The sequence below is a fragment of the Hyla sarda genome, chromosome 2 (genome assembly GCF_029499605.1).
Source record: "Hyla sarda isolate aHylSar1 chromosome 2, aHylSar1.hap1, whole genome shotgun sequence".
Lineage (NCBI taxonomy): Eukaryota > Metazoa > Chordata > Amphibia > Anura > Hylidae > Hyla > Hyla sarda.
The window spans coordinates 198,770,351-198,792,333 of record NC_079190.1 but is presented as its reverse complement, the minus strand read 5'-3'; the positions used below and the strand labels follow the sequence as shown (position 1 = coordinate 198,792,333).

The 21,983-nt window shown below is 39.0% G+C and overlaps 1 long non-coding RNA gene across 1 annotated transcript; it reads left to right on the top strand.

The window, feature by feature from the left end:
• Positions 1-17,074: 17,074 nt before the first annotated feature.
• LOC130355676 (uncharacterized) lies at positions 17,075-18,381 on the top strand. Its single transcript, XR_008888624.1, has 2 exons — positions 17,075-17,416; positions 17,625-18,381. It is a non-coding gene; the product is annotated as an uncharacterized LOC130355676 (long non-coding RNA).
• The last annotated feature ends 3,602 nt before the right edge of the window (positions 18,382-21,983 follow it).

Genomic DNA, 21,983 nt, shown 5'->3' with positions numbered 1-21,983 from the left:
GATTCACTTTCGTCCTGCCGATAAGAACATTAGAGCCGATGCTCTCTCTCGTTCCTCGGATGCCTCAGAAGTTGATCTCCCTCCGCAACACATCATTCCACCTGACTGCCTGATCTCCACTTCTCCTGCCTCCATCAGACAGACTCCTCCAGGAAAGACCTTTGTTTCTCCACGCCAACGCCTCGGAATCCTCAAATGGGGTCACTCCTCCCATCTCGCAGGTCATGCGGGCATCAAGAAATCTGTGCAACTCATCTCCCGCTTCTATTGGTGGCCAACTCTGGAGACGGATGTTGGGGACTTTGTGCGAGCCTGCACTATCTGTGCCCGGGATAAGACTCCTCGCCAGAAGCCCGCTGGTTTTCTTCATCCTCTGCCTGTCCCCGAACAGCCTTGGTCTCTGATTGGTATGGATTTTATTACTGATTTACCCCCTTCCCGTGGCAACACCGTTATTTGGGTGGTCGTTGATCGATTCTCCAAAATGGCACATTTCATTCCTCTTCCTGGTCTTCCTTCTGCGCCTCAGTTGGCTAAACAATTTTTTGTACACATTTTTCGTCTTCACGGGTTGCCTACGCAGATTGTCTCGGATAGAGGGGTCCAATTCGTGTCTAAATTCTGGAGAGCTCTCTGTAAACAACTCAAGATTAAATTAAATTTTTCCTCTGCATATCATCCCCAGTCCAATGGACAAGTAGAAAGAATTAACCAGATCCTGGGTGATTATTTGCGACATTTTGTTTCCTCCCGCCAGGATGACTGGGCAGATCTCCTTCCATGGGCCGAATTCTCGTATAACTTCAGGGTCTCTGAATCTTCCTCCAAATCCCCATTTTTCGTGGTGTACGGCCGTCACCCTCTTCCCCCCCTCCCTAACCCCTTGCCCTCTGGTCTGCCCGCTGTGGATGAAATTTCTCGTGACCTTTCCATTATATGGAGAGAGACCCAAAATTCTCTCTTACAGGCTTCTTCACGCATGAAGAGGTTCGCGGATAAGAAAAGAAGAGCTCCCCCCGTTTTTTCCCCTGGAGACAAGGTATGGCTCTCCGCTAAATATGTCCGCTTCCGTGTCCCTAGCTACAAGTTGGGACCACGCTATCTTGGTCCTTTCAAAATTCTGTGTCAAATTAATCCTGTCTCTTATAAACTTCTTCTTCCTCCTTCTCTTCGTATCCCTAATGCCTTTCACGTCTCTCTTCTCAAACCACTCATCCTCAACCGTTTTTCTCCCAAATCTGTTCCTCCCACTCCTGTTTCCGGCTCCTCGGACGTCTTCTCGGTCAAGGAGATTTTGGCTGCCAAAAAGGTCAGAGGAAAAAATTTTTTTTTAGTAGACTGGGAGGGTTGTGGTCCTGAAGAGAGATCCTGGGAACCTGAGGACAACATCCTTGACAAAAGTCTGCTCCTCAGGTTCTCAGGCTCCAAGAAGAGGGGGAGACCCAAGGGGGGGGGTACTGTTACGCCGAGCGCTCCGGGTTCCCGCTCCTCCCCGGAGCGCTCGCTTCACCTCCTCCGCTGCAGCGCCCCGGTCACGTCCTCTGACCCGGGGCGCTGCGATCCTGCTGCTAGCCGGGATGCGATTCGCGATGCGGGTAGCGCCCGCTCGCGATGCGCACCCCGGCTCTCCTACCTGACTCGCTCCCCGTCTGTTCTGTCCCGGCGCGCGCGGCCCCGCTCCCTAGGGCGCGCGCGCGCCGGGTCTCTGCGATTTAAAGGGCCACTGCGCCGCTGATTGGCGCAGTGGTTCCAATTAGAGTTATCACCTGTGCACTCCCTATATTACCTCACTTCCCTTGCACTCCCTTGCCGGATCTTGTTGCCTTAGTGCCAGTGAAAGCGTTCCTTGTGTGTCCCTTGCCAGTGTTTCCAGACCTTCTGCCGTTGCCCCTGACTACGATCCTTGCTGCCTGCCCCGACCTTCTGCTACGTCCGACCTTGCTTCTGCCTACTCCCTTGTACCGCGCCTATCTTCAGCAGCCAGAGAGGTGAGCCGTTGCTAGTGGATACGACCTGGTCACTACCGCCGCAGCAAGACCATCCCGCTTTGCGGCGGGCTCTGGTGAAAACCAGTAGTGGCTTAGAACCGGTCCACTAGCACGGTCCACGCCAATCCCTCTCTGGCACAGAGGGTCCACTACCTGCCAGCCGGCATCGTGACAAGAGGAAGTTCATTTCGTTTTTAATTTCTTTTCTGTCTGTCCACGATGCTCTCTGCTGACACCTCTATTTATTTTAGGAACTGTCCAGAGCAGGAACAATTCCCCATAGTAAACATCTCCTGCTCTGAACAGTTCCTGACATGGACAGAGGTGTCAGCAGAGAGCACTGGGGACAGACAATAGAAATTCAAAAAGAAAAGAACTATTATTCAGCAGCTAATAAATACTGGAAGGATTAAGATGTTTTAATAAAAGTCATTTACAAATCTGTTTAACTTTCTGGCACCAGTGGATTAAAAAAATGTTTTCCACTGGAAAATGAATTACAAATAGCTATATTTTTTGTTATAAATTAGAAAGCAACAATAATAATTATAGTAATAATAATAATAATCATCATCATAAAAAAGTATAACAATTTAAGTGATATATATATATATATATATATATAGTAATCTACTAGGAAAACATTGATTGTGTGTATGTGTCACAGAGGTTGTGTATGTGTCACAGTGAGGTAGATCCTAGAAGAAGTACTGTATAGAGGTATTTAACCCCTTAAGGCCCCAGACGTACCGGTACATCATGAGTCCGCTCCCGTTCTATAACGCGGGGCCACGGCCTCTAGCAATGGCCTGGACCCGTGGCACTGATCGCGGCACCGCGTGCTATTAACCCTTTAGACGCGGCATTCAAAGTTGGACGCCTCGTCTAAAGTGAAAGTAAATCATTGCCGGTTAGCTCAGGGGGCTGTTCGGGATGTCCATGGTGAAATCGCAGCATCCCAAACAGCTGTGACACAGCAGGAGGGTTCCTTACCTTGCCTCCTGGTGTCCGATCGCCGAATGACTGCTCAGTGCCTGAGATCCAGGCGTGAGCAGTCAAGCTGCAGAATCATTAATCAATGGTTTCCTATGAGAAACCATTGATTCATGTAAAAGATCAGTGTGTGCAGTGTTATAGCCCCCTATGGGAGCTATAACATTGCAAAAAAAAGTGGGGGGAAAAAGTGAATAAAGATAATTTAACCCCTTCCCTAATAAAAGTTTGAATCACCCCCCTTTTCCCATTTAAAAGAAAAAAAACTGTGTAAAGAAAAATAAACATATGTGGTATCGCCGCGTGCGGAAATGTCCGAATTATAAAAATATATCATTAATTAAACCGCATGGTCAATGGCGTACACGCAAAAAAATTCAAATCAATTCCAATCAATAAGTCTGATCAATAAGTCCTATCAATGCAAATATGGTACCACTAAAAACTTCAGATCATGGCGCAAAAAATGAGCCCTCATACCGCCCCATTCGCAGAAAAATAAAAAAGTTATAGGGGTCAGAAGATGACAATTTGTTAAACATATAAATTTTCCTGCATGTAGTTATGATTTGTTCCAGAAGTACAACAAAATCAAACCTACATAAGTAGGCTATCATTTTAATCATATGGACCTACAGAATAAAGAGAAGGTGTCATTTTTACTGAAAAATGTACTGTGTAGAAACAAAAGCCCCCAAAAGTTACAAAATGTTTAGTTTTTTTCAATTTTGTCTCACAATGATTTTTTTTTTTTCGTTTCGCTGTAGATTTTTGGGTAAAATGACTGATGTCATTACAAAGTAGAATTGGTGGCACAAGAAATAAGCCATCATGTCGATTTTTAGGTGCAAAATTGAAAGAGATTTGATTTTTTAAAGGTAAGGAGGAAAAAACGAAAGTGCAAAAACGGAAAAACCCTGGGTCCTTAAGGGGTTAATATCAATAGATTACTGAGTGGTCACTTCCATAATTAACCCAGGTTAATACTAGCTTAACCAAGTATGAGAACTAGAAAAGGCAAACTTTTTCTCTTCTCTAGGCCAGACCATATCCCCACACTGGTAAAACTAGTTTGGTTTCTTTTGAATGTTTTTCCTAAAGTAAGGACCTGATGTTGAAGAATCTGCTTTATTGGACACATTGTCGCATTGATGTAGTAATCTAAGCCTTTGACCTATAAAGTAAAACTGAGCCTACGCTCCTAGTAGCCGAGTGCTGTTACTGAGTAAAATTCGACAGTAATCTACTGTATGTCCACTGGCCAAAGTACTAATATGAAAACATTGACAGCATTTACGTTAAACTGTAGTATGATCTTAGTTATAATGACAACAAATGACTAAAAAAATCAATTTTTTCTTACAGACACTGAAAAAAGTACCCTATTTTGATGGACTTTTCAGAAATGTATGGGTGAATGGTACCCCATGTATCCATCAATAATGCTTTCAAAAACAAATGCTTTAAACGGCCGCTAGTATAGTACACAGCCGTCACACCTCCTCCCATAGACATGAATGGAGGGGGGGGGTTGTGATCACCAGTCACGGAGCGGAGTTTGCTCCATGCACTGGATGAATGGGGTGCTGCGACGGAGATTGCGGGGATTCCCAGTGGCCAGAGCCCCTGCGATCAGACATGTTATCACCTATCCTTAGGATACGAGATAACATGTCTATTGGCGGAGTACCACTTTAAACAACTGGCTCTGAGGGGAATCTCTCTTCTTCTTCGTACACAGAAAATCTGCTCTATGTGGAGTCCCTATTTTCTCTTGAGCACAACTTTCTATTCTCTATTATGGACATTTATCAACGGGTTTAGTCAGGTTTTCTTTACTATAATTGTCGCAAAATTGTCGCAACTGCGACTACACGATTTTTCGTGCGACATTTTGACTGGAAAGCGAGAAAAGCAAGTTTTCCAAAAATTAACTATGTAGTAATAATTTTAAAATGGACTACGGGTAGTCAGGTATTTATTAACTGCGACAGTCGCAACTGCGCAAAGAAAAAAGTCGCAACAGCGTTAAAAATTGACTAAATTTACTCCAGCTCAAACATGGAGCAGAAAAAGCTACTACCAAAGTAAAAAAGGGAAAATTGCTTACGTGAAAGAAAATTATCAACAGGATGAAACCAGATGATAAATAAGTCACAAATAAGCAAAAAAAAAGTAAGGAAAAAATTACTAAAAAAAAAAAATACATAAGCAAAGATTGATAAATGTCCCTATATGTGCCCAGCAGCAGTGGGCTTCTAAACCCAACACCCTTAGGTATGAAGCTAAGTGCTGCAGCTGTCCCTGAACTCTAAGGCAGGGTTCAGACTGAGAATATTCCGATCGCAATTCTGCTTAGAAATCAGCTTGTATATTCCAGTGCAGCAGAGTCCCAGTGCTGTAAATGGAGTTCTCCTGCACAGTGCACGCTATGAAATTTCAGTGGCGGAGCTTCCACCTCTAAAATATTCCACCAAAACAATGCTTTTGGTGATTCCTTCAGCAGAATCCACAAGGAATACATTGTCGGCTATAGAGACAGCAATATCCACACAGATTTCGGATTCACCCTCGGATTCTCTGGCAGGAATATCTCTGCAATGTGAACCTAGCTTATAACAGTTCTGATAAGTATAGTCCTTATAACAGTCCTTATATGTATAGTCCTTATAACAGTTCTTATATGTTTAGTCCTTATAACAATCCTTATATGTATAGTCCTTATAGCAGTTCTTATATGTTTAGTCCTTATAACAGTTCTGATAAGTATAGTCCTTATAACAGTTCTTACATGTTTAGTCCTTATAACAGTTCTTATATGTATAGTCCTTATAACAGTTGCTAGGTGTAGTCCTCATAACATGATACAAAAAAAAACCCTGCTTAAAACTTTGCTTATAGTGTCTCGATCACAGTCCTGCATTACCACATCCAAGGTAGGAAGCATTTTAAGAGACTCTCCAATTGTATTGAGACAAGTACAGCTATGAACTACATGACCATCGGAGAGAAGGGCAATCATTTCCCCACACTGAGCTGCTCTTGTGAAGTTGTGAAAATTATATAGTGATCCTCTACCTAAATAAATCATGTAAAATGTATTTATTTGGCAGGGTCATTCCCTTGTTATTATTCTATGAGTTGTAAAAAAATGTGTGCAAAAGCAGAAATCTGTTTCCCACAAAAAAGAGCTCAAACGTGGTATCCGGACAAAAAGCAGCCTATCCCCAATTTTTACATATCATCCCAAACAAAGTATGCGCTGATGCTCCTTCTTCCTACATATTAAAGGAGATGTCCGGCGCAGACTTTTTCTATTCCATCCTGCCCGGGCTGCAAAAAAAGACAAAACAAACTTTCACTTACCTCCCTACGTTCCCCCGGAGCTCCGCAACAGCTGATCGGTCGGCTGGGCTGTTTACTTCCTATTTCCTTTAGCCCGGTACGTCAAACAGCGCTTCAGCCGGTGATAGGCTGAAGCGCCGTGTGACGTACCGGGCTAAAGGAAATAGGAAGCAGACAGCCCGGCCAACTGATCAGCTGTTGCGGAGCTCCGGGGGAACGTAGGGAGGTAAGTGAAAGTTTGTTTTGTCTTTTTTTGCAGCCCGGGCAGGATGGAATAGAAAAAGTCTGCGCCGGACATCTCCTTTAATATAAATAACTCAGAGCATATACAATGCAATGCCACGTGCATGAGACCAAAGTCTTATCTAATATATTTTAAGAATATATAATAAGCAACAAACATGCAGGCATATGTTATATACAATGTATGTCTAGAAAGGACTACAAGAGAAAACCACACATCATTCAGTGGAATCACAGAGCAGGCTGCCTGCAGCTCACAATCCCTTTTCAACATTGCTCTGCGGATGTTGCTGACAGAGATCAGATACTACCTACTGTGCATAATTTAACAACATCCCATGAAGCCAAAGTAACTGTGTATTCAGAGAACATTTCTTAGAAAAATATGGCTTTATGAACTCGGTATCAGTGGCTGGAAATATATGTGGCATTTGTGACTATATAATTATAGATTATTGTATCTCCGAGGAGATATAAAAAGCTTTTAAGAATTCCTGATTTTGGGGTACTGTGTCACTGCAGGAATCCATAGTTACTCTAAATAGCTATTTACATCATGTATAGTAAAGTGCACTTCTCCAGTTACAAGTGTCTTCCGCCTCTCACCCAAGCTAGAGCTACACTTTACACTTATATTAACAATGCAGCTGTCTTCTTATTTTGATATGGACGATGTTGGATGAATGTGATAAGACATAATGTATCGAAAACTTTCTGCAATTAAATTATATATACACTGACATTATGTGCTTATATTCTTCATGTATCTTTAAAGGGGTATTCCAGGCAAAAACTTTTTATTTATATATATCAACTGGCTCCGGAAAGTTAAACAGATTTGTAAATTACTTCTATTAAAAAATCTTAATCCTTCCAATAGTTATTAGCTTCTGAAGTTTTCTGTCTAACTGCTCAATGATGATGTCACGTCCCGGGAGCTGTGCATGATGGGAAAATATTCCCATAGGAACTGCACAGCTCCTGGGACGTGAGTCATCAGAAAGCAGTTAGACAGAAAACAGCAACTCAACTTCAGAAGCTAATAACTATTGGAAGGATTAAGATTTTTTTAATTGAAGTTATTTACAAATCTGTTTAACTTTCCGGAGCCAGTTGATATATAAAAAAAAGTTTTGGCCTGGAATACCCCTTTAAAGCAGTCAGCTTAGGTTTTGTCATACAAAGCTCCAAACCCCCAGCATAGATATATAGTTAGAATTCTGTCTGTCTTTAGCCACCACCAGATGGAGCTTAGGTGCTTATTGTATATTTTTCTGTCTGCATTCTTTTCAGCCTTCCAACAATAGAGGTTTGTACTTAGAACAAACATAAACCCTTACATTTACTTCAGCCAACAACTATACTCCGTGGCCTGTTATGTTAAGGCATCTCATAGCTGTCAATTGTTCTAATTCTGTCATGGTAATATTTTGGTAAATTATTAAAGAAAAGAAAAAAATATGTACAGTGATCCCTTAACTTACAATGGCCTCAACATACAATAGTTTCAACATACAATGGTCTTTTCTAGACCATTGTAAGTTGAAACCAGACTCAACATACAATGCTATGGACAGTACAGATCTGCAAAACATGTCAAGAACTGACCAATCAGAATGGACATTTCACTGGTAAAACACCTGTATTACTGAAGCATATGCACTGACTGATGTCTGGTAGCGCCCCCTACAGTACAGGGAGGTATTACATGTTCTGTACACTTTACCTGTACCAGGGTTACCTGCTCCGTTGGACACCAGGTGAGGGTGACTCCATGTTACTTTTTTAGGAAACTGTATACTGTACAGGACCCCGAAGAAGCTCCTGTCCTCTACATAGACCAGTGTTTCCCAAGCAGGGTGCCCCCAGCTGTTGCAAAACTACAACTCCCAGCATGCCCTGACAGCCTTTAACTGGAGTTTTGCAACAGCTGGAGGCACCCTGGTTGGGAAACACTGACATAGACAGTGATTTACAGCTCCCAGCAGATCTTTCTTACTTTTATATGTAAGGATTTGCTTTATCTATATTAGTTATCTACTTATTTTTCTTTAATCCTCACTTTTTCCTATTTTTGGATGACATTTTGGGCCTTTAGAACCAATTACCAGGTTCCCATAGAGTTATGGTCTCTACAAACAATGGTTTCAACATACAATGGTCATCCTGGAACCGATTAATATTGTAACTTGAGGGACCACTGTACTATAGGACTATCCTATTTTACCATAATATTAAATGTAATTACATTTTCATTTTAACAGAATTCATAATTTATCATAAGTTACCATAAAATCACCCTTATGTAATATATAAAAAAAAAGCTAATTGCTTACATACCTTTTTTTTACATTAGTGCTACACATATATAGCTTTTAGAAGTTTTGTCAATATAAGAAGAGATATAGCATTTTTATGAATTTTAATTGATATAATACATTTCCTTGGCCAAGATGACTGCTTGTTATAGCAGTCATGTAGCGTTACTGATAAAATGTGTTCACTATTATATAAAGTTTATTATATAATATGGATTAACATTATGGCATCTAACATAAAAAAAAAATCTACATTTTCTGATAAACTGCCTCTTTTATCTGTGTAGATAAAAGACCTCTTCAATATCATGCATACTTGGAAATATATGCAATGCAAGAGCCTATGGTGAATGAAATTGTACATGTAACTTTAATTGGACAAGTTCCTAAAAATATATTTTGCATACTTTAGTTTTTGCAGAATGAAATAGACAGGAAGGTCAATGTAACTTTTGATTTTAGGAGTCTTTCACGTACGGATTCCTCCTTTCTAACATCTGTTCAGTCCACAATGTGGGACATGTATCAATAATGGTGTAGGAACGTGTGATTTTATGTATGTTTTTTTTGCGTCAAATGGAGCATATTAGCGCCAAAATTATCAATTGTGGTACGCAAGTTTGTAATTTTAGCACAAATGTAGCCCTACAAAAGGCGCAGACCCCAGAATTCCAGGCAGTAAATCTGACTTTGGGACATTCTATTGTTGTAGCTATTTTCTCTGTCACTTTATTCATGGTGTAGATTTGCGCCTAAATGAAAGTATTTGTGCCTGAACTTGCGCCAAATTGAAAAGTCGCAATTAATTCCAGACCAAAGAATGATTATAACTGAAATCACGACTAACAAAGGGAAATCAGTGATCTTGTTCTAAACCACTTGGCGCAATTGTTTGTCGCAAAAAGTGACATAAAAGGAAATTTGAGACAAATCACAGTCAAAAAAACAGGGTAAAATCCTTCATACATACCCCCCAATGTGCCTGAACCTAACTACATGCATGAATACAAATTCAACAGGATTACATGTCAAAGTGTCTTTCCAGGTTAGATCCCTGTTGACTTCACAGGTCCCCTCCGTGGCATGTGTTACTTCACACAGTGTCACACCCATTTGTCAGTTCATTCATGATATCTAGTAACTACTTTCTTATATGAGACCCTAAGGTCAAGGGCACTGACTGAAACATAGTTTTCTGCTAAATTATTAACCAGTAAGCTGACACCCTACTAGGTCCCACTAAAGCCCATCTCCAGCCATCTTCCCTCAATAATCTGGGGTGTTTGGTCCTAATTTAGGAACCCTATTTTGCCACCCACATTTACTTCCCAACGCTGGCCAGTGGAGCACCCCTTTAAGGCTGAGCCCCCCCCCCCCCCCATATTCTTGTATGTAGACTACTACGATCGGACATTTCACCAAAAACGATTTCACAACGTGCCCTAACAAAGGCAAAGCAAGCAAAATACATACTGACAATACTCAGACCGCATACACACTCGACAATAACATCATCACGCAGACTACATCTGCCATTCACACTTCAGCCCACAAAGTTGTTTTCTTCTTGCTCCATCACCAACCATCCTCCAACATATCACAGTTGGAAAATGCTGCAACTGCTTTATCATCGACAAATATGTATATTACAACAGAGGTATTTATTGACATCAGACACTACAAAGGTAAATTGTATGTAGTTACATTTATGTGAGTAAATGTTATAATATTCATAGATTGTGTACATTATATCATCATTCTAGTGTCTATAAAAGTGAGTCTGGTTAGCTGGACACCTCGCTATAGGATTTCTAGAGAGTAATAATATAATATGTTAAAGTTAATGAATTACCAGAGATGGGTAATCCTAATACAAGGAAAATTGTCTATTTACAAACTGTATTGCCAAGATGTGGCAATATTCTTTGGCTCAAACATCGCGGTTTACATTGTTTTTATATTTGTGAAACCTAAAGTATGTTGTTTTTTGTTCCTTGTAAAAGACAAAACTGGTCAGCAACTCCAGGCAAAATTAAATCAATGCAATGCAAAAACAAATATGCAAGAAATAAAAATATCAATCCAGTACTTATCAGTTGCTGTATACTACAGAGGAAGTTCTTTTCTTTTTGAATTTCCTTTCCGTCGGACCACAGTGCTTTCTGCTAACACCTCTGACCATTTTTGGAACTGTCGGGAGCAGGATAGGTTTGCTATGAGGATTTGCTCCTGCTCTGGACAGTTCCTGATATGGACAGAGGTGTCTACAGAGAGCAGTAGTCAGACAGAAAGGAAATTAAAAAGAAAAGAACTTCCTGTGGAACATATAGCAACTGATAAGTACTGGAAGGGTTTTATTTTTAAATAAAAGTAAATTATAAATCTGTTTAACTTTCTGGCATCATTTGATTTATGGAAAAATGTATTCTAGTGGAGTCCCCCTTTAAAGTTGAGGCTCTTAGCACACAGTTTGATCAAATGATGTTACCTGTCCACCATGGCAAGGCATTGCACATACATTACTTACACTGTTACTTATCCTCTTTTTACACAATTGGGGTAGATTGGGCGCACATACATATAGAAAGATAAGATTTATTAAGAAGCTTGTGCCTCAATACATCGAGTGCATCTTACTTCAATGTACTTTTACTTAATTTTACCGTCAGGTGGAACACTGGTCTTATTATATTACCCTCATATGTTTGTCAGGGGTATTCAGAGAATAGAAATAACAAAGGGCGGCCTTATAGTACTGATTTTGGTTGCATGTATGAAGTTGGTGTGTTAGTGCCCAGAACTGCTTACAGATGTAAAGATTCCAGAGGTTTCCACCGATGAAGTCCCCCCCCCCCCCCCCGCCCCCCCAAAAAATAAATTTTAATATTTTTTTTGCATACCAACTGATCAAACACTTAGTATAGCAGAAACAGCTACTTCTTATATCATATTTGCTATCAATGTGTATATAGTTCCATTGCTTATAACACTCAAAAAATATGGACCAGCTCATAAAGTTTAACCGTGATGCTTAACGGAGCTCAAAGGCACCTCCACCATGTAAAAGAACAGCAGTGCTATAAAAAAGACATAATGAAAAAGTAACTATAGACTTATTATAAAAATAAAAGTATTACTTCTTTTGTACAGCTTATAGACCATACACACTATAATGTCTGTTTGATACTTATACCCAAAAAATCCTAAATACAAGTCACATATACTGTTTTACTATGTTCCCTGCCCTTACTTCAAAGTCATTTAATGATACAGCATATATTTATCGTCAAAAAATTATCACTGGAATGTACCCACAAGGCAAACGTGAAAGAGAATTGTTTTTCACACTGCTATTGTAAGGGTTAAATAGTCTAGAATGTAATTTAGCGTCTAACAATTCACTGCTGTCTCACCGGTAGATGGCGCTAATGCCCTTACACTTAAACTCCACCAGTGGGAAAGACAGTTAATTCGCAATACAAATAAATAGAGTTTATTTTATTTATAACACAGGTATTGTTAAATATATTGCACGCCGCTAAAGGATCCACATCTACCACTAAATATAACAGGATATCTAGACACAAGGTGCTGTGCACAGCTTGTTAGAGGAGTGCATTATATGGCTTCACTAAGTTGTGTTGGTTGTTTATTGTTAACCAGGCTAACTGCAAATCGAGGTGAAAGGTGAGGAGACAGATTTTAGAGAGCAGCTAATTTTTAAACCTCACGACCTCAAAGCCTTTCCTGTTCTATGCTGAGCATGGCAGAGCTTACTGTGACATTTCCAGCCTTTATGAACCATGTATACGACCTACGGATTGTTCATTAAAAATGCACAGGGGAGGCCATAAACCATGATTTTAGGTGCTACATATATTATAACAAAGTGATTGATCAAGAATAAAAAAATCAATATTGTCGCCTAAAGTCCTTTTGAGGTTATGATTCCAAACAATATGGTCACACACAAATAGAAATGTTTTTACACCCAACAACATCAACATTACTGTTAAATTTAATATTCATATTGCAAAGGTTTATCTGTTTATCTAACTTTAACTTATAGGGGTACTCCGCCCCTAGACATCTTATCCCTTATCCAAAGGATAGGGGATAAGATGTCTGATCGTGGGGGTCCCGCGCTCTGGAAGCGCTGGAGGGTCTGGGTCCCGACGACCAGAACGGAAGTCTGTGATGTCATGACTATGCCCCCGTGTGACGTCACGCCCCATCCCCTCAATGCAAGTCTATGGGAGGGGGCGTGATGGCCGTCACGCCACCTCCCATAGACTTGCATTGAGGGGACGGGCGTGACATCATACGGGGGCAGAGTCGTGACATCACAGACTTACGTTCCGGTGGTTGGGACCCAGACCCTCCATCAGTTCCAGAGCATGCTATATTGTGGGGGGTCCCCAGTGGCGGGACCCCCACGATCAAACATCTTATCCCCTATCCTTTGGATAGGGGATAAGATGTCTAGGGTTGGAGTACCCCTTTAAAGCGTAACTCAAATGATGTTATGACAAATCAACACCATGCATGTCTTTTTGTCGATTATTTTCATTTTGAATATAGCACCCAAAGTCTCAATGGAAGTGCTATACTCCCTACTCTCTGCCACTCTCTGCACCTCAAACCTGTGCCAAATCCATGCAAGATCCACCTAAGACCCAATGCAAAACTCAGTGCCATAGAATCATATTACACTAGGTCTCGCACTGGAGATGGATGAACTGCGGAGAGTGCCCGGGAGTTCGGCACCTCAGTTGAGGCCTTTGGATGCTGAATTCAAAATGAAGATAATTTAGAAAAATGACTCATATGCACTATGCTGCACAATAGACCTTACACATAGCATCATTGGAGTTGCACTTTAGAATTATACATCCTATATAATTATATCCAAATACTGTCACTTGACTTTCTTCCCAAAAGCCTTAGGCCACAAAGAGACATCCGTTTTGTACATATGCTTTACTTTCTCTAGTCTAGATCCAATATCTGCCCACCAAAATGTTACTTCCTGTCCCATAGATCATTATGGTGCTGTCAGTTCAGTTCCAGTTTGGCTGGTTAGAGACGGGCATCATGTGCCTGTCTGAATGAGGCCTTAGATATGACAAAGACAAAAAAAAAAAATTATTGAACATCCGGACATGATGACTTTAGAATCCCATGAGATATTATTTGTAAATTACAAATAAATACAAACATGTTTTACTTTTATCATTTATGGTTATGCAATTGTTAAATTCATGATGACTGCGAGCAGAGATTTAAATAAAAACAATAAATAAAATTAAAAACAAGTTAACAACTAGTGAAATCATATCAGAAACATAATGCTTATTGTCAACCGTCATAATTTTATATTGTTGCTAAAACTTATATCCAGCTTAACCCCTTAAGGACTGCACTTTTGTTTTTCCTCCTTACCTTTTAAAAATCATAACCCTTATAATTTTGCACCTAAATTCCATATTAGGGCTTATGTTTTGCACCTCCAATTCTACTTTGCAGTGACATTAGTAATTTTTTCCAAAAATCTACAGCGAAACGGGAAAAATATTCATTGTGCGACAAAATTGAAGAAAAAAATGCAATTTTGTAATTTTTGGGGGCTTCTGTTTCTACGCAGTGCATTTTTCAGTAAAAATTAGACCTTTTCTTTATTCTGTAGGTCCATACGATTAAAATGATACCCTACTTATATAGTTTGATATTGTATTACTTCTGGAAAAAATCAGAACTACATGCACGAAAATGAATACATTTAAAATTGTTATCTTCTGACCCCTATAACTTTTTTCTTTTCCACGTACGGGGCGGTATGTGGGCTTCTTTTTTTGTGCCATGATCACTTTTTATTCATTTTTTTATGATATAAAAAGTTACCAAAAATACGCTATTTTGGACTTTTTTGGGGGAATTTTTTGGCGCGTACGCCATTGACCGTGCAGTTTAATTAATGATATATTTTTATATTTCTGACATTTCCGCACATGGTGATTCCACATATGTTTATTTTTATATACACAGTTGTTGTTTTTTATGGGAAAAGGGGGGTGATTCAAACTTTTATTAGGGAAGGGGTTAAATGATCTTTATTAACTCTTTTCTTTGCAGTGTTATAGCCCCCTCTAGGGGCTATAACAAAGCACACACTGATCTTCTACACAGATCACTGCCATGCATTAACATGGCAATGATCAGTGTTATCGGTGGTCGATTGCTCAAGCCTGGATTTCAGGCTTGGAACAATCAATCGCCAATCGGACGTGCCCGAGACAGGTAACGGACCCTCTGCTCGCATTCTAGCTGATCGGGACATCGTGATTTCACCGCGATGGTCCCGATCAGCCCGACTGAGCTGCCGGGAGTGTATTTTTGTAACTTTAGATGCGGCCATCAACTTTGAACGCCGCATCTAAAGGGTAATTAGCACGCAGCACAATGATCGGTGTAACACACTATTAGCCCAGGGTCCCGGCTTTCATTAGCCACCGGGACCGACCTGCGTGACCCTGCGTTATAGACCGGGACCGGGCGCAGGGTGTACAGGTACGCCCTGCATCCTTAAGAGGTTAAAAATATACAGCCACTATATAAATAAATATATATATATATATATATATATATAAATATCCAAGACAAAAAGATTCCAACAGCACTCCAGATATCAAATTAAATGCAGTGTTTATTGACCCATGGTCAGCAGTGAATGCTTTCACTGCTGACCATGAGTCAATAAACACTGCATTCAATAAACACTGCATTTAATTTGATATCTGGAGTGCTGTTGGAATCTTTTTGTCTTGGATATATATATACGTGGTCTGCGACTGGGACCAGGTTACCTTCCACGGGCACCCGCTACTTGCATTTGATTGAAAAGGTGTGCTGCTTTTACCAATTGTTCCTATAAATATATATATATATATATATATATATATATATATATTGCATTCATATTTTTATATACACAGTTGTTGTTTTTTATGGGAAAAGGGGGGTGATTCAAACTTTTATTAGGGAAGGGGTTAAATGATCTTTATTAACTCTTTTCTTTGCAGTGTTATAGCCCCCTCTAGGGGCTATAACAAAGCACACACTGATCTTCTACACAGATCACTGCCATGCATTAACATGGCAATGATCAGTGTTATCGGTGGTCGATTGCTCAAGCCTGGATTTCAGGCTTGGAACAATCAATCGCCAATCGGACGTGCCCGAGACAGGTAACGGACCCTCTGCTCGCATTCTAGCTGATCGGGACATCGTGATTTCACCGCGATGGTCCCGATCAGCCCGACTGAGCTGCCGGGAGTGTATTTTTGTAACTTTAGATGCGGCCATCAACTTTGAACGCCGCATCTAAAGGGTAATTAGCACGCAGCACAATGATCGGTGTAACACACTATTAGCCCAGGGTCCCGGCTTTCATTAGCCACCGGGACCGACCTGCGTGACCCTGCGTTATAGACCGGGACCGGGCGCAGGGTGTACAGGTACGCCCTGCATCCTTAAGAGGTTAAAAATATACAGCCACTATATAAATAAATATATATATATATATATATATATATAAATATCCAAGACAAAAAGATTCCAACAGCACTCCAGATATCAAATTAAATGCAGTGTTTATTGACCCATGGTCAGCAGTGAATGCTTTCACTGCTGACCATGAGTCAATAAACACTGCATTCAATAAACACTGCATTTAATTTGATATCTGGAGTGCTGTTGGAATCTTTTTGTCTTGGATATATATATACGTGGTCTGCGACTGGGACCAGGTTACCTTCCACGGGCACCCGCTACTTGCATTTGATTGAAAAGGTGTGCTGCTTTTACCAATTGTTCCTATAAATATATATATATATATATATATATATATTGCATTCATATGATATAATAATATACAAAGACTATAATGTTCCTGTAACTTCTCATAAGCCTGCAATAACTATGTCAGATGTGCTGCATTGTACAATAGGAGATGACTTTCACCACAGATGTGAGTATAAATGACTGTATTCCATTTGTTTTACATAAGTTTCCCTGGCTGAGTTACTTATCTGACTTGGTAATTCTCCTTTAAGAAATGAACTATTCCCTATGAATATTTAATGTACTTTGCCTGCATTATCCACATGACGTGGGTTGGAGCTTCACGTAGACTGGAAGATCTGAAAGGTGCTGGAGAGAAGCAGCAACATTTTAAACTACCTTGTGATTGCAATCCCTGAGCGGAGCTGCAAACATTTGCGCTGACAATACGAGATGACAAATAAGGCAAGATCGTGGTGCAGGGGAACGAGTGGGGTAGTTTGTTCATTTCCATGACAATGCTGGGAACACAGTTGGAAGCTGCATTTCTTTGCCTGGTGCACTTCTCTTCAGCAATCAGCCCTACCAGCCCAGAGCCTTAAGTGTGTGCATTTGTCTCTGATTGTGTAGGGAAAATGTTCTATTACAAATTCAGGCTGTTCGTGTGTCCAGAACAACTACACCTCTGGGGTAAGTCCAAGTGTCAAGGGTTTTAGAAGGAAAGGTGATTTCATTGTCCAAGCTCCAGTCTTTTCCTATGAATGTACTGCTGCATCTGTAACGTCGTACCAGATAGAATCTAATTCTGCTTGTGTAGATTGTCTGTATCTTTTATTGGAGGGATTGGTATTCCTATTCTTTTCATTTACTGCATGTATTATTCCTTATGCTCTTCTAGGTCCCCTTTTAACTGTTTCCACTCCGAGCCAGCCAACGTTGAGAGGAAATTGTCATCTGCTTACTAATTGGACACCTTTCCTATGTGAGATAGCAGTGTATCATCTTCTTCACAGTGAGAACTTGACACATATTAGTTTCCATGCTTAGAAGAGTGTGTAAAATTAGAATAGCTTTTGTCCCTGACTTGTAGGCCTGCAAGTTTTATATCCGAAAAAGTTTGATTACACATCTGACCTTGTTACAAGGGTGTTCGCCACCTTCACCCTTAGGGCACGTTCACACGTACGCAGATTTGATACGCAGGATTTGATGCACAGGATTTTCTGCTGCAGATTTCAATGTTTTAATTATTATTTTTTATATAAATTTATATATATATAAATATTTATTATTTATGTTATTATTAGTTTTTATTAGATTAGTTATTATTAGATACACCCCATTTATTTCTAACAGCAGTAGTTACTGTAGTAGACAGTGGCTGTTTTATACTATTGATTCTTATAATTTGGCAGACTTGGCACATGTCTAAGGCGTTCATTTCTAAGGGGTTGCATGTCTAATCTAAACTAAATGACTGGGCACAACTTCTAATCTGCAGTTACAAATCCTGCGCATCAAATCTGCGCAGGATCCTGTATGTGTCAACGCACCCTTAATAAATATTTTACTGTATTATCCTGTATAATAAATTGTTAGCTTGTTACTTGTAATGATTTATACACCCCACTGTCTTAATAAATTATTTACAATGATGATTCTGTATGTGTATGGTCATTATTATTAATATGAGAATTGTTATTATTAGATACACCCCATTTATTTCTATCAGCAGTAGTTACTGTAGTAGACAGTGGCTGTTTTATACTATTGATTCTTATAACTTGGCAGACTTGGCACATGTCTAAGGCGTTCATTTCTAAGGGGTCGCATGTCTAATCTAAAACTATATATAAATATATATATATATATATATGTATACACATATACATATATATATATATATATATATATATATCAACAATAGTTGACACAAGAAGTAGGGCTGAATTTCCAAGCAAACTACATAGATTCTATGTATATTTTCAATTTTCCCCAAACTTTCACTAGTACTTATTTTATACTTTCTGAAGCGAACATTTGTTAAAAAAAAAAAAAAAAAAGAAGTATCATGATTTATTTAATTTTGGTCTTATTAATGGTGTGAAATCAAATATTTTCCTAATACTGTGATTCACATCCCTATAGGCTTTTTCAGTAGTTATCAGTTTCCGTTTCACTGTAAGTCTAATGTTCATTTTTAATAACATTGCAGTTAAGTATATTTTTCCACGACTCTTCTGCCTACTTCAAGACTGATACAAATGTTTGGTAGACAATGAGTTGCTTAAGTCATTTTATGCCTTAATTATGTTTGTGTAAATGGTGTTCTGCAGTCATTTAGTCTGTATTCGTGACTTGGGCTTGAAAGATAACTATGGATTCCTTTTGAGACTGTGATTCTTATCAGATGGGCTTCTTGCATGATCAATAATGCTATTAGGTTTAGAGAACCAACACACGTACCTATATCCAATTAACCTGTTCACGTGAGGATGGTGGCGAGAGAATTGGAGACTCAGCAAACAGCATTCTGGAAGTTAATTTTCTATATATATATATATATTTATATATATATATACATATATATATATATATATATATATATATATATATAATTTTAGCATTTTTATATTTTAAAATATTTGATTTTGTTTCGATAAAATGTGAGAAAGATTTATTTTTCTTTTCAATGGGATTAATAAAAATGATGAACCCTATAGGGAACCAATGCAATGCCAGTTTACATACCACAGTGTGGAAGCTGTAGTCTGATTGGTTGGCACTTAGTAACCTACAGGTATTGTTACTGCGTATATGTGTTTCCTTTTCAAATTGTATCTGAGCAACTATTTATTTATGTAAGAAAATGTACTAGAACAAGTATATGTGCAAACAAGCCACTGCAAGACAATTTCACCAATAGAATATTTGCAAACAATTTATGTGACCTTAAACGGCATTGAAAAATAAAAATGGTGAAAATTTTAGTATTGTTGTGTCAAAAGATATTTAACACACTTGGAGTTAACGTAAAACTGTATTATTGTAATGGAATGAAAAACACCATACAATCTGTAACCTTTATCTTGTATATCCCACTACAGACAAGTAGTAGGAAGCACATATGTAGGTGGTAGTGGTCACATTCAGGCCCTGGTGCCTGAGGGGGCCCAATGTTTGTTTAGTTACGGGTATTATAAAATGGCACATGGTAGGTGGGAGGCTCTATTACAGTTTGCAATGGGTCCAGAAACTTTAAGGCACAACTGTCCAAAGAGGCCCATAGAATATATGTACATCAAACAGCTTACTGGAAGTGTCACAAAAGCATTTATTGGTGGAGGAAGTCACAGAAAGCTCGTAATCTTTTTACATTCTGCTGGATTATGTTTTGCACCTTTAGACTCTGTAGATATTTGAGAACGCCTGCATGATATGAGAGGTATCCCATTATACTTGGTAGTGGATCTGGTACAGTGGCAACATTATGTAGAGTAAAATCCCACTGTTGTCCAAGGAGCCTCAGACAATGCCCTCAATATGTATAATCTGGCCTGTGTTCAGTAGATGATGCAAGATGCTAGGAGATGTTACTGAGCAGGAGACAGTGTGGAGATTTCAAGGAATAAGTGTTTACTGCATGCTAATATGGTCTTTCTCAAGACGTCCAAATAAATGTGGTTTCCAATATGCTGCAGGTATGAGCACTAGCTTGTACATTGATTACTTCTCACATTTTATTTTTAATGCACTTTATATGTCTATGTGTTTCACACATTACCGTAAATTCAGTGTAACCAACACAATATTAGAAGATTTCTCTCATCTTCTCTGACTGCCTTCTACAAATATTTCATGCTTCTGCCATTCATTTATGCTATGTCCTGTTAATCCTGGACATATTTCTGCCTAAGGGTAGCAACTTTTTTAATGCAGAAATTTCATGCATGACAATATTTACTTATTTACTCTGTATATGTATCATAATTATTTATATGTATGTTTGTTTATAAATATATATATATATATATTTACATATCTTTATTCTATCATTCATTTATATACCTTTTTGCTTTTTTTTATAATCACAATAAACATTTATTACTCATGTTGTAAAAATTATAATGCGTATCATTATTGTTATCATATTTTGACCTCCAATGTCTGTACTGGTGTCGGTTAGTTTAGAATTTTAACACTATTGTTGATTGTATTCATTTTAGGCCTAATGTTAAGCCAACCATACACTTTTATACAGGGAAAAAGCAGAAACATTGAGGTAATTCTTTAACATCTATATACAATGCAGGAAATCTGTTATCATTATATATAAGGGATGTTGAAAAGCATCAAATCCGTTAGTGTCAGAAAGAGTAATATACTGTACTTTACTTGTTAATTTCCCCTTACTATATTTAATGCAACATTTTTAGTGTCCATACTGAATATATTATTAAGGTACTGTATAAAATAGATATTTACTTGTGTCAGTACACACAGATTGTGTGAGGCCCAGTCCTGGCTCTTTAACCCTTCAATTACCTATCCCGTATATATTCATCATTGGGGTAATAAGGACATATGGGCAGGTTACTTACATGAGCCTGTTCCTACCCGATGGCAAAAGAGGCATCTTCCCCACAATGATAAAAATGATTTACAACATTGCTTACTTGAGGAGAGGTTTGGGAAAATCCCCTTCTTTCCTTAAAAGCATTTCCTTTTTTTTTTTTGTGAAAAGAAACCTAAATTGTGACCCACACACTTCTAGGATTTGCTGGAGAATACAATACATATTTTTATTTCAATCCTTAATATGTTGAAGTCAGAAAGGGTCTACTTCCTAATTTCTATTATGCCTCTTTAATTTCTTTCTTAGATGACATCTAGGAGGTGATAAGTGGGTAAATTCACAGTTACATAGTGGGGGAAAAATGTAAAGCTTAAATATTACTTCTTTTATTACTACTTTATTTCACTTGGCTGCCTATATGACTTATATGTGATTTGGAAACATTATGCATAGCCGGTTATAGGCAGGGAAGCGTAAGTCCTGTGGCAGAATTCCCCACCAGAGCCCTCCTAGGATAGGCAATGTTTACATCCGCCTCCTCATACTATGCAGAAGACACAGACATGACCAAGTTGCTGTGTTTGTGCTGACAAGGATGACACCTCACATATGGAACAGAGATCGGGTCATCCTCCGGGGACTTCACAGCAGCTGCATGGGTGGCATCTATGATAAACCGAC